Source organism: Staurois parvus, unplaced genomic scaffold, assembly GCF_062004578.1.
Source record: "Staurois parvus isolate SC_StPar_1 unplaced genomic scaffold, SC_StPar_1.0 ptg000432l, whole genome shotgun sequence".
NCBI classification, from domain to species: domain Eukaryota; kingdom Metazoa; phylum Chordata; class Amphibia; order Anura; family Ranidae; genus Staurois; species Staurois parvus.
Window position 1 is genome coordinate 1701611 of NW_028318228.1, and position 13730 is coordinate 1715340.

The window sequence follows — 13730 nt, forward strand, 5'->3', positions numbered from 1 at the left end:
GCGAGTTTTTTGAAGTTGTATTTTTTTTAGTCATAATTTTTCGGAAAATGAAAAAATGCAAAAAATTATTTTCACTATTTTTTTTTTTTTACATACTGTCACCAGTGCAGTACAGCGTCTTCTTATAACTGGCATGGCGGTGATCAGAGACACTGACTGGTGACAGTATGAAAAAAAAAATATATATATTTTTTTTTATTTATTTATTTTTTATTACATTTTGTTTCTTTTTTTTTAATATTTTTTTTTCATATTTCACTATGTCCAAAGTAGTACAATGTTACCATAGTAACATTGTACTACTTTGGGGAAGTGATCAGTATTTTTTTATTTTTTACACAATTTGCTTATAGCAAAGAATTACTTTGCTATAAGCAAGCATTTACCTGAATGACATCGATTCATTCAGGGTTTTTTTTTTTTTTTGTGCTTAGCTGTGATTTGGCCACAGCTAATCACATGACATGTGCATGTGATTAGCTTTGACCATTCACCGCTAGACAGTAGTATACAATGGATAGCATGAATAAAACCATCCATTGTATACAACTGTCATGTGACCTGCTGTGATTGGTCACAGCAGGTCACATGGTACTGGCAACGGGGGCCGATACTCAGATCTGTCATTGGCCGTGTCCGAGGTACACGGCCAGTGACAGATCGCGCCGCTGCGCGGCTCTGCAAGCGCGAAAAGTACGCATGTGCGGGAGGACGGAACGCTGATGACATTTGCCGGCCGCCATTCGGCCATAGGGCGGGCGGCAAATGGTTAAAGGAACTACCACCAGAAAAATGGCATTAAAGCCGTTTTGAATTGACACCCTCATATTGTACCGTAGTTGTCAGCATTAAAAATTAGCAGTTCTTGCAGTTGTTAAAATCAGTAGTGTATGGAACCCTCTTGCTTGTTTGCCACATTTTACTTTTTTTTTCTTTTTCTTTTTTGTTAGACTGATGTGCAGAAGATTCTGCGGAATGCCAGGAAACTTCCGGAGAAAACGCAGACGTTCTACAAAGTAAGATAAAGTTCCCAATATCTTTTAGTTCTTTATTTATTAAAGCGGAGTTCCACCCAAAAGGGGAAGTCCTGCTTTAAAGATTGGTCCCCCGCTCCCCATTAAGGATTGGTACCTTTGAGGAGCTGGTACCCGAATTTGACAGGTACCCGCTCCCACTTCCACTGCGATCGCCTAGGAGATCGGAAACGGAAATTGTCCTCCCTCCCCGAAGTCTTGTGGGACACGTGACAGGTCCCAGAAGACGACGGGGCCATTCAGGAAGCGCAGCTCTACTCGCGCATGCGCAGTGGGCACCCGGCTGTGAAGCCGCAAGCTGTCACAGCTGGGTGCCCACACTGAAGATGCCGGCGCCGGGGAGAGAAGACGGCCGGTGAAACCAGCTGTGGTGAGGCCGTCGCCATCTTGAAGTGGTGTGCCCACACTGAAGATGCCGGCGCCTGGAATACATGACGGACGGTTAAAAAACGCTGCGGCGGGGGGCAACGCGGGATCGTGGGACAGGTAAGTGGCTGTTTTTTTAAATGTCAGCAGCTATAGTTTTTGTAGCTGCTGACTTTTATTTTTTTACAGATTGAGTGGAACTCTGCTTTAAGATGAAACAATTCTTTGATTAGTAGGATGCTGTGCAAACAAACCTAAAAGAGGAAGTGGAAGCAAAAGAATAATAGAGGTATTATCCCCGGCTCTTCCATCCTGACTTGTGCTCCATCTCTGTAGCCTCTCTGAATCTGTTTTGAGGTTGAGAAGCCAAGCCTGGACATTTTACAGCACCTTTGTTTATTTATAAGGGATCTTTATCTTTTGAGTAACAATTTTTCTTAATTTTTAGTATTTTCCAAAGATGTGTTTAATAAATTAAGCAATAACTTTTGATCATGTCTCAGCTGGCCTGCTCTTCTTCTTCTTTCTTTTTTTTTTTTTTTTTTATGATGTATTGCAGGAAGATGTTCACTGATGCTGTGCCTAGTCAGCTTTCTGTTCATTTTGTACCGGTAGTATACCGAACTATAGCTGATGTTTTGCTGTTGAGCCAGCTTTTTAGGTATGTTACACTATATGCAAAAAGTTCAGTATGTGGACATCACTCCAAATGTGATTCTCATAGTTTCCCGTGAAGGGTACTAATAATGCTACAGTATTCAGACATTTTAGGCCAGGGTTTCTCAACCAGGGTTCCTCCAGAGGTTGCCAGGGGTTCCTTGAGCAATGAGCAATTTTTGCCTCTCAGGTAAGTTCCCGCTGACACCATTGATATTTTTAGCAATCTGTAAGGGGGTAATTCTTTCCAATGACCACAAGTGTGAGGAGCATTGTTCCCAATGACCACAAGTGTGAGGAGCATTGTTCCCAATGACCACAAGTGTGAGGAGCATTCTTCCCAATGACCACAAGTGTGTGGAGCATTCTTCCCAATGACCACAAGTGTGAGGAGCATTCTTCCCACTGACCACAAGTGTGAGGAGCATTCTTCCCAATGACCACACGTGTGAGGAGCATTCTTCCCAATGACCACAAGTGTGAGGGGCATTCTTCCCAATGACCACAAGTGTGAGGGGCATTCTTCCCACTGACCACAAGTGTGAGGAGCATTCTTCCCACTGTCCACAAGTGTGAGGAGCATTCTTCCCACTGTCCACAAGTGTGAGGAGCATTCTTCCCACTGTCCACAAGTGTGAGGAGCATTCTTCCCAATGACCACAAGTGTGAAGAGCATTCTTCCCAATGACCACAAGTGTGAGGAGCATTCTTCCCAATGACCACAAGTGTGAGGAGCATTCTTCCCAATGACCACAAGTGTGAGGAGCATTCTTCCCACTGACCACAAGTGTGAGGAGCATTCTTCCCAATGACCACAAGTGTGAGGAGCATTCTTCCCAATGACCACAAGTGTGAGGAGCATTCTTCCCAATGACCACAAGTGTGAGGAGCATTCTTCCCACTGACCACAAGTGTGAGGAGCATTCTCCCCACTGACCACAAGTGTGAGGAGCATTCTTCCCACTGACCACAAGTGTGAGGAGCATTCTTCCCAATGACCACAAGTGTGAGGAGCATTCTTCCCAATGACCACAAGTGTGAGGAGCATTCTTCCCACTGTCCACAAGTGTGAGGAGCATTCTTCCCACTGTCCACAAGTGTGAGGAGCATTCTTCCCAATGACCACAAGTGTGAAGAGCATTCTTCCCAATGACCACAAGTGTGAGGAGCATTCTTCCCAATGACCACAAGTGTGAGGAGCATTCTTCCCAATGACCACAAGTGTGAGGAGCATTCTTCCCACTGACCACAAGTGTGAGGAGCATTCTTCCCAATGACCACAAGTGTGAGGAGCATTCTTCCCAATGACCACAAGTGTGAGGAGCATTCTTCCCAATGACCACAAGTGTGAGGAGCATTCTTCCCACTGACCACAAGTGTGAGGAGCATTCTTCCCACTGACCACAAGTGTGAGGAGCATTCTTCCCACTGACCACAAGTGTGAGGAGCATTCTTCCCAATGACCACAAGTGTGAGGAGCATTCTTCCCACTGACCACAAGTGTGAGGAGCATTCTTCCCATTGACCACAAGTGTGAGGAGCATTCTTCCCACTGTCCACAAGTGTGAGGAGCATTCTTCCCACTGTCCACAAGTGTGAGGAGCATTCTTCCCACTGTCCACAAGTGTGAGGAGCATTCTTCCCAATGACCACAAGTAAGAGGAGCATTCTTCCCAATGACCACAAGTAAGAGGAGCATTCTTCCCAATGACCACAAGTGTAAGGAGCATTCTTCCCAATGACCACAAGTGTAAGGAGCATTCTTCCCAATGACCACAAGTGTGAGGAGCATTCTTCCCAATGACCACAAGTGTGAGGAGCATTCTTCCCAATGACCACAAGTGTGAGGAGCATTCTTCCCAATGGCCACAAGTGTGAGGAGAATTCTTACCTCTGACTATCACACTAATTAGGATGGTCTTTTTTTCTGTTCAGCAAAACTGTGCACAAAGCCAGGTTTATAGACACAATGGAGGTGGGGGGATTTACTAACAATAGAGCATGTAAAATCTGGTATGGCTCTGCATAGAAACTAATGGGCTTCCAGGTTTTAGTCCTCATGCACACCTGATGTTTTTACAGCTGCTGTTTTTGGCTTTTGATGTTTTTTGTTTTTCTTTCTACAGCCAGTAAACCCCCCAGCATGTTATCCCATGTGTCCATACACACATAGACTGGAATCAGCATTTTTTGGCAGGGGTGTTTTTTGGCTGGAAAAAAACCCCAGAACTAGTGGGTTTCTAGAGGAGTATTTTAGCTGTAAAAACGCTCTAATGCTAAAAACGCTGAAAAACTCAGGTTTTTCCTGAGCAGCGTTTTCAAAACGCCCTCCCCCCAGTGTGTATGGAGCCTTATTGTCAAAGCTTAGTTGAACAAGCTGAAGTTGGAAGCTGATTGGTTACCATGTACGTCTGCACCAGATTCTGAGTGCTCCAGTTTAGTAAATCTTCCCCATGGCTTGATGTGGAGGAACTGCACAGGCACCTTTCTGGTAGAATGCAAATGCAAGCCAAGTCTTCTAATCCAGTATCAATATCTGATGTCACAGGTGCTCTTTCAGGCTAAATGACTAAAACAAATCTGGCGCAATGTCCTCCCAGGATGGTGGCTGCTGTTATAGCAGTGTAGCAGATGAGGGGGGTGGAGCTCTTGGATTTAGCGCCATATAATTGCCAGTGATTTTGAAATGGGACATCCAACAAGCTTATTTAGCTGCAATTGTCTGGACACGACAAACGTTTGGCCATGTATTGCATACTGTATTAGCAGGTTACCCTTGGAACATGTATGTTTTAAAATTCACACATTTTTAAACCCTTCTGCCCAGCCCTGCTATTGCTTTAGTTGGGCTATATCATCCGGGGGGTTGTGATGGTCTGCCCAGTCACACAGGGTCGTGGATAAAGGGGTACCACCTGTCCTCCTGTATGGGTCCCGGGCTAGCAGGGGGGCCCAGGCAGCTGGGTGAATCTGATGTGGGCAGGGAGGGTGATTGGTACAGTGGGGGCAATTACTGGAACAGATTCCATGTATGGCTCTCTGCAGTAGCTGAAATCTGGCTTTTTCTCCTCTCCCTCCCGATGGCATTCAGCTGCTGCAGAGAGAGCTATAGAGGGGATTGGTTCCAGTAATTGACCCGCCACACCCATAAACCTCAGTGTGCACTATATGTTTCTCCCTGCTACCCAGGCCCCATTGTATTCCTCTCCTTCCCACCGGTTGCTGCCAGCACACAACAGGATCCTTTTCGTAATGAAAAAATGCAGTAATGTAACGAGTCATCTGCTGGGGCACCTGCTGAAAAAAAAAAATTGCTAGCAATTAAAAAATAAGAAACAAACGGTATGGAGTAGCGTTCTCCAAACCCCCCCCCCCCAAAAAAAAAATCCATAGCAAGCCCTTTGGGTCTGGTATGGATTTTGAGGGGAACCTCCACGGCAAGCAAAATAAAAAAAATAGTGTGGGGATTTCTGAGCGTGCAGGTCAGGAAGGGGGGGGGGTGGGTGTTGGGGCTGGGGGCAAGCAAGAAGTCACCCCCCCCTTCCCAACATGGGGGGGCAGCTCTGCTCCCCCATTGATGCCACAAGGGGGCGTGGTCACCGGTTGACTTTGCCCCTTAGTTATTTAAGAACTGTCAGGCAGCGGAGCTGTGGGGGAGTCTTTGTCGGGAGCGGAGCCCTTTTTTTTTTTTTTTTGGTTTGTTTGTTAGGAAGTTCCAGTAATTGACCCCCCCACCCCCGCCACACCCATAAGCCTCAGCGTGCACTATATGTTTCCCCCTGCTACCCAGGTCCCGTTGTAAAAATGCAGTAATGTAACGAGTCATCCGCTGGGCACCTGCTGAAGAAAAAAAATTGCTAGCAATTAAAAAATAAGAAAAAAACGGTATGGAGTAGCGTTCTCCAAACCCCCCCCCCCCCAAAAAAAAATCCATAGCAAGCCCTTTGGGTCTGGTATGGATTTTGAGGGGAACCTCCACGGCAAGCAAAAAAAAATGGTGTGGGGATTTCTGAGCATGCAGGTCAGGAAGGGGTGGGTGGGTGTTGGGGCTGAGGGCGAACAAGCAGTCACCCCCCCTTCTCAACATGGGGGGGCAGCTCTGCTCCAGTCATTGATACCACTAGGGGGGCGTGGTCACCGGTTGACCTTGCCCCTTAGTTATTTAAGAACTGTCAGGCAGCAGAGCTGTCAGACGGGGAGTCTTTGTCGGGAGCGGAGCCCTAAACTCTAAACCAGGGCTCTAAACCAGGGGATGTTTTTTATATTTTTGTTTTTTTTAATAAAGGACTTGTCAAAAGGGCATGTGGGCTGGTATGGTTTTGGCAGGGAGGGCGTGACAACCTGCTGGCAGCTGATGACTCGTTACATTACCGCATGTTTTCACTAACTCATGCTGTATTTTGGTACACTTTTTTTAGTGAATGCCAACAATTTTTTTTGAAACATACTTGGATGCGGTAAGATACCGCTTTGCGAATTGTCCCCACAGACCTAAAACGTATTCTTCAAGAAGAGAGTTTTCAGCACCGCATCACTTGCATTGCGTTCTTGCTGGAAGAATCTGCAAACATGCTGGCATGAATACATAGAAGAAGCTGGTTTTGTTCCCATAAGAATACATTCAATGTAGAAGATGGGCATACAGGGTGGTGATAGCCTCTTCTGCTGCCTGCTCCTGTACTTCCAATATAGGATGCTACTTTTAATGGCGTTTTGTGTCTTTCTTGTCTCACGTGACATTCTTGCTTGTGATTTTTCTCTCAGGAGTTGAATCGTCTTCGAAAGGCAGCACTTGCCTTCGGGTTCCTGGACCTCTTGAAGGGAGTGTCTGATATGCTGGAGAGGGAATGTACTCTGCTTCCTGACAACGCTCATCCTGATGCCGCCTTCCAGCTCTCACATGCAGCAGCTCAACTCAAACTGGCCAGCACTGGAACCTCTGACCACGCTTCCTATGACAATAACATTGCGCCTCTGCAGACGGACTTCTCTGGCCGTGGCTCTGAAAGAATGTGAAGACCGGATCTATATCCTTGTGGGGCCTCAGCGGAGGACTTCTCCTCCACCTTGGAAAGCCGGTTGGCTTTCTAGCAAGTAAACCACTGCAGACTTCCAGAACCTGCCACAAAATAATTCACTGGTAATGGGCCAGGACTGAGAACCCGTTGGCTCAGGTATAGCTGCCCGAAATGTGGAAGCACAGTAATCTCTATTGATATGTGTACTGTATATAGTAACATCAGGAACCACACAGGTCTGCGGATCCTAGGATTACAAGGCTTGCCTGTTTCCACTTTCCTGTGGCAATATGTGGCCCTAATTTCCATGTTTTGTGACTGATGGGAAAATTTTTTGCAAGAATTGCACTATACCAGTAGCAAGGATGTACAGGTATCTAAACGACTTGTATACAAAGGGTTTCCTAAATGTGTTAAAATCTCTCTTGGACCAGTAAGTGATCATTACTTTTTGCTATAGAAGGCTCATCGCTGAATGTCTGCTAGTGTCAAACATCCTCTTAAGTCCGGAATAAATGTTCTGGCAGGTCTTGATGGGACACCATTACGGCAAAGGCTGAATTTTTACCATCCATCATTCTGAAAACAGATTAAACCTTCTAAGGGCAACCTTAAGCTGGTGCTATGTGGGGGTGGGGATATCGGCACATTCTGAAGTTCTTGGATTTTTCCAAGAATCTCCAAGAATCTGATCACTCATCTCTGACCTATGACCTTACCCCCTTGTGGAGGGCTGAGCTGTAATTTGCAAAGTAATAAGCCTTTTGCTCACAGGGGGAATTATTTTTCAAAACGCTCTTCAGTTTTAGTGAGGTTTGTGGACCAGTGGACTTTGTAGGCACATATACATCAATCCTAAATGAAATAAATATGAAGGAGGAGCCTGCACGCTGTGACGTGACGCCGCCAAAACACGGAGGTCCGGCGGCCATCTTTATACACAAGCTGGTTAGTCATCAAGCAGCTTTAACCCCTTTGCGCCGGTGCCTCCCGACCCTTTAAGGGTTTCAGCAGCCGGGGGGCAGGGTTTAGGGTCATGTGACCGCCGTGACACCCCGTCACATGATCAAGAAAGGTCCCGATCGAAAGAGGAGATCGGGACCTTTCCGTGAGTACCGGACATGTGTGCTGGGAGCGTGCAGGGCGCGCGCTCTCAGCACATATGTCTTTTTTTAATAGAACGCAAATGTGCGGCCACTCGGTGTCTAGGCCCAGACGCTGGGAGGCCGCACATTTATGTTCGGCCGGCGTGAAGAGGTTAAGCTGCATGTATCTCCTGCTAATTTTGGAATGCTTTCTGGAATTTTAACCCTTTAATAAAATCTGGTATTTAATTACTACACTATGGGCAATATCCATTTTTACTCTGTACCGAGCATTTAATTCCCCAGAAACCCTGTTGACCACCCCAGCATCCAGAGGAGGGCAATCCACCACGCTCCAGCTTATCCTATAGGGGACCTATAGGAAAATTTCACCACAAAAACCACGATATTTCGTGAAACATTCGGCAAAACGTTCCACAAAGTAATAGCACACCAATCGGGAACAATCCGCACGTTTTGATATATTACTTGTCTTTGTAGTGTAAAAACTGTGGGAGGAGTTAGCGTGGCAAATTTAGCTATAATAAGAATAAAAATAAGAACTAGAAAAGCTAAAATTTCTGGGGAAATTGTGTGAAGTGTTCTTGCCTCCACCAGTAGTCTACAACTGGAGTGGGCGGACATTTTTAGTGGCAGCAGGGATAGCTGAACATTTTGATATAAGATTTTGTGCAGGTGGGCTCAGGGGCCGACTGACAACTCATGGGGCCCCCGGGCAATAGGGGATCATGGGGCCCCTGTGTCCTTGCCCAAACTCAAAAAAGCCTATGAAAAAGGTACCAGGGGCATCTCATTGGGCCCCCTACTGACCCCCCGGGCATTAGGGGATCATGGGGCCCCTGTGTCCTTGCCCAAACTCAAAAAAGTTTATGAAAAAGGTACCAGGGGCATCTCATGGGGCCCCCTACTGACCTCGGGCCCTCGGGCAGTGCCTGAGTTTCCAAATGGTCAGTCCGCCCCTGGGTGGGCTTGAAAATGAGGGAGTGATGGCAGTTTAGAAATCATGTCCTGGTTTGTCAGCTCCCACTCTAGTTTTGAACATTCCGCCATTCATTCCTATGGGACCAATTTCACCACAAAAACGCTGATATTTCGTGAACCATTCGGCGAAACGTTCCACAAAGTAATAGCACACCAATCGGGAACAATCCTCACGTTTCGGTATGTTACTGTCTATGTAGTGTAAAATCTGTGGGAGGAGTTAGGGTGGTAAATTTGGCTATAATAATAAGAATATATATGTGAGATAACAGGAAGTGGTCGCCATGCAAGAACACTTAACTAGAAAAGGTACAATTTCTGGGGAAATTGTGTGACGTGTTCTTGCATCCAACCCTAACCAAGTGATTGATGAAATGTAAGCAGTGCACATGGCAAGCCTGATAGACTGAGAAATGCATTTCAACTTGTATTTTGCAGCTCACAGTCTAGCCTGGGTCACTCAGCTGCCTGGTGAGTCATCTTTGGTTGCTATGGCAACTCACTGAGTCAGTCACAGGAAGCTGAGAGGGGCTTTTATAAACACACTGCTCCAACTTGCCAAATTCACTGGCGATTGCCACTTTCAAACACTTGTAGTTTTAAAAGTATAAATGCTACTGCAAAGAGCTATATTGTGAGAATCACAAGAACCAGACCTACATTTTGATGCATAGTATGTCTCTGAAATATTAAAAATGAAGGCACAGTCGCAGTTTAGAAATGACCCTTCAAATTTCAGGTGGCTGCGAGTGAAGTTTCAATGAAAGTCAATGGGCAGTGTGAGTTGCAAACAAAAGGTGATATTGTGAAAACTATCAGGACTATAGCTTAGCCGTGGACATTTTTAGTGGCAGCGGGGATTGCCGAACGTTTTGATATAAGATACGTGTAGGTGGGCTTGAAAATGAGGGAGTGATGGCAGTTTACAAATCATGTCCTGATTTTTCAGCTCCCACTCTAGTTTTGAACATTCCGCCATTCATTCCTATGGGACCAATTTCACCACAAAAAACGCGATATTTCGTGAACCATTCAAGTGATAGCGCACCAATCGGGAACAATCCGCACGTTTCCGTATATTACTATGTAGTGTAAAAACTGTGGGAGGAGTTAGCGGGGTAACTTTGTCTATAATAAGAATATATATGTAAGGGGTCTTGCAAAAACACTTAAAAATGAGAGGTACAGGGAACAACCATTACGCTCAACTTCCAAGCCTCAGTGTCACTGAACTTCTCTGGTGACATCCTCACCCTGTCATTGAACTTCATTAGATCAGATCCTCATTGTCAGTATCACTGAACTCCCCAGAGAGATCCTCATGGTAGTAAGCACTCATGGGGGAGTCTCACTCCTGTCAGTAATCACTGAACTTCCCTCAGATAGATCCTCACATCAGTATCAATGAACTTCCCTCAGAGGAATCTACACCTCAGTAGTGTCACTGAGTTGGCCCTAGAGAGAGCCTTCACTTGGTGTCCATTGAGCTTTCCCAACCTCTCCATCTGCTCAGTAAGCTTCGAGTCTTTTTATACCGCCCGAACTACCAAAATATCAACCTATGGAGAGTCAAATTTGAATTTAACATTAAAATCTTTCTTTTGGCTTGTATATTCGCATCCAAATCTTTCTGGCTCTGTAAATCATCTAAAAACACAAATAATTCAGATTTGATCAACCCTGAGGTGGCAAAACCCATTTCCCAGAATCCTTTGCAAAGATATGCAAATGAGCAGGTTCAGCCAGTAACTTTCAAATCATACCTCTGCTGATAACTGTCACCAGTGTGCCTATGAGAGCTCTCAACTGACTTTTCATGCCATAGCTGGACACAGGAGCCGGACCACGGCAACCGCCTGTAAAATGACAGCTTTCTTAACTACAAAGGTGAGGGGGGGGGGGGATTCTGCTTTAACCGTTTCAATACCGGGCAATTTTACACCTTCCTGCCCAGGCCATTTTTCAGGTTTCAGCGCTCTCACACTTTGAATGACAATTGCGCGGTCATACAACATTGTACCCAAACTAAAATTTTATCATTTTCTTCACACAACTAGAGCTTTCTTTTGGTGGTATTTAATCACCGCTGGGGTTTTTATTTTTTGCTAAATTAACAAAAAAAGACCAAAAATTTTGAAAAAAAAACACATTTTCTTTGTTTCTGTTATAAAAGTTTACAAATAAATAATTGTTCTTCATAAATTTAGGCCGAGATGTATTCTGCTACATGTCTTTGGTGAAAATAACCTAAATTAGGATGTATTATTTAGTTTTTAGGAAAGTTATAGAGTTCACAAACTATGGTATAGATCTGAATATTGATCAATCCTGAAGTACTGACAGCCAATCTAATTTCTTGAGGTCCAAGAATGTCAGAACAGTACAGATATCCCCCAAATGTCAGAACAGTACAGATATCCCCCCAAATGTCAGAACAGTACAGATATCCCCCCAAATGTCAGAACAGTACAGATATCCCCCCAAATGTCAGGACAGTACAGATATCCCCCAATGACCCCTTTTTGCAGAGTAGACAGTCCGACGTACTTCATAAGAGGAATGGCGAGTTTTTTGAAGTTGTATTTTTTTGTCATAATTTTTCGGAAAATGAAAAAATGAAAAAAATTATTTTCACTATTTTTTTTTTTACATACTGTCACCAGTGCAGTACAGCGTCATCATATAACTGGCATGGCGGTGAACAGGGACACTGACTGTTGACAGTATGAAAAAAAAATATATATATATATATTTTTTTATTTTTTTATTATATTTAATTTTTTATTACATTTTTTTTTATTTTTTTAAAGATTTTTTTTCATATTTCACTATGACCAAAATAGTACAATGTTACCATAGTAACATTGTACTACTTTGGGGAAGTGATCAGTATTTTTTTTTTTTTTTTTTTTACACAATTTGCTTATAGCAAAGAATTACTTTGCTATAAGCAAGCATTTACCTGAATGAAATCGATTCATTCAGCTTTTTTTTTTTTTGTGCTTAGCTGTGATTTGGTCACAGCTAATCACATGACATGTGCATGTGATTAGCTGTGACCATTCACAGCTAGGCACTAGTATACAATGGATGGCATGAATGAAGCCATCCATTGTATACAACTGTCATGTGACCTGCTGTGATTGGTCACAGCAGGTCACATGGTACCAGCAATGGGAGCCGGTACTCGGATCTGTCATCGGCCGTGTCCGAGGTGCACGGCCGATGACAGGTCGCACTGCTGCGCCGTTCTGCACTAGCGCAAACGGCGCATGTGCGGGAGCACGCCAAATGGCGGGCACCCGGAATGCAGATACACATCTGAAGCCGCCAAATGGCCATTGGCCGGGCGGCTAATGGTTAACCACTTGCCTACCAGGCACTTATACCCCCTTCCTTAGCAGGCCAATTTTCAGCTTTCAGCGCTGCCACACTTTGATTGACAATTGCGCGGTCATGCAACATTGTACCCATATGAAATTTTGATCATTTTTTTCTCACAAATAGAGCTTTCTTTTGGTGGTATTTAATTGCCACTGGGCGCTTTACTTTTTGCGCTATAAATAAAAAAAGTGCAAAAAATTTTTATTATAAAATTTTTCAAACAGGTATTTTTTCTCCTTCACTGATGTGCGTTGATGAGGCGGCACTGATAGGCGGCACTGATAGGTGACACTGATGATGGGTACTGATAGACGGCACTGACTGGCATCACTGCTGGGCACTGACTGGCGGCACTGACTGGCACAACCCCTGGGCACTGACTGGTGGCACTGCTGGGCGGCACTGGTGGGTGGCACTGGTGGGCAGCACTGGTGGGTGGGCACAGGTGGGTGGGCACAGGTGGGTGGCACTGGTGGGCACAGGTGGGTGGCACTTCTGGGCACAGGTAGGTGGCACTTCTGGGCACAGGTGTGTGACACTGCAGAGTGGCACAGGTGGGTGCACTGCTGGGCACAGGTGGGTGCACTGCTGGGCACAGGTGGGTGATCTGCTGGGCACAGGTGGGCGGAGCTAGTGGGCGCACTGCTGGGCACAGGTGGGCGGAACTTGCGGGTGGCACTGCTGGGCACCGATCATCAGGGCACTGATCATCAGTGTCCTGATGATCGGTGCCGATCCCCGCTCTGACAACTGCCGGTTCTCGGCAGTACTTTCCTCACGATCTGACAGCGTGAGGAAAGTGCAGCCGAGAACCGGCACTTGCATTTCCCTGTGATCAGCGTGTCATTGGACACCGCTGATCACGTGGTAAAAGGCCGCTGGGATCGACCTTTTACCACATCACGTGATCAGCTGTGTCCGTAGGACACAGCGATCACGGAGATCGCCGGGTGCGCGCCCCCTGGGGCGCGCAGGAGAGCGCGTTCTGGGGGGACATCATATGACGTCCACCCAGAACTGGCCGGCCGCAGTGAAGCCGTCATTCTGCTATCTGCGGTCGGCTACTAGTTAACAAAGCCTTCATTTTTCCTTCATGGAATCCTCCCAGCACTTTGTTATGTGGCAATTTAAGTGTCTGCTGTCATCTCAGGAAGTAGCTGGTGCCGCCTCTCCATATATACAAG

At 45.6% G+C, this 13730-nt stretch overlaps 1 long non-coding RNA gene across 1 annotated transcript; it reads left to right on the forward strand.

Moving 5' to 3' along the window:
- The first annotated feature begins 848 nt into the window (after positions 1–848).
- On the forward strand, positions 849–7619 carry LOC149454230 (uncharacterized). Its single transcript, XR_016314221.1, has 2 exons — positions 849–1016; positions 6822–7619. It is a non-coding gene; the product is annotated as an uncharacterized LOC149454230 (long non-coding RNA).
- The last annotated feature ends 6111 nt before the right edge of the window (positions 7620–13730 follow it).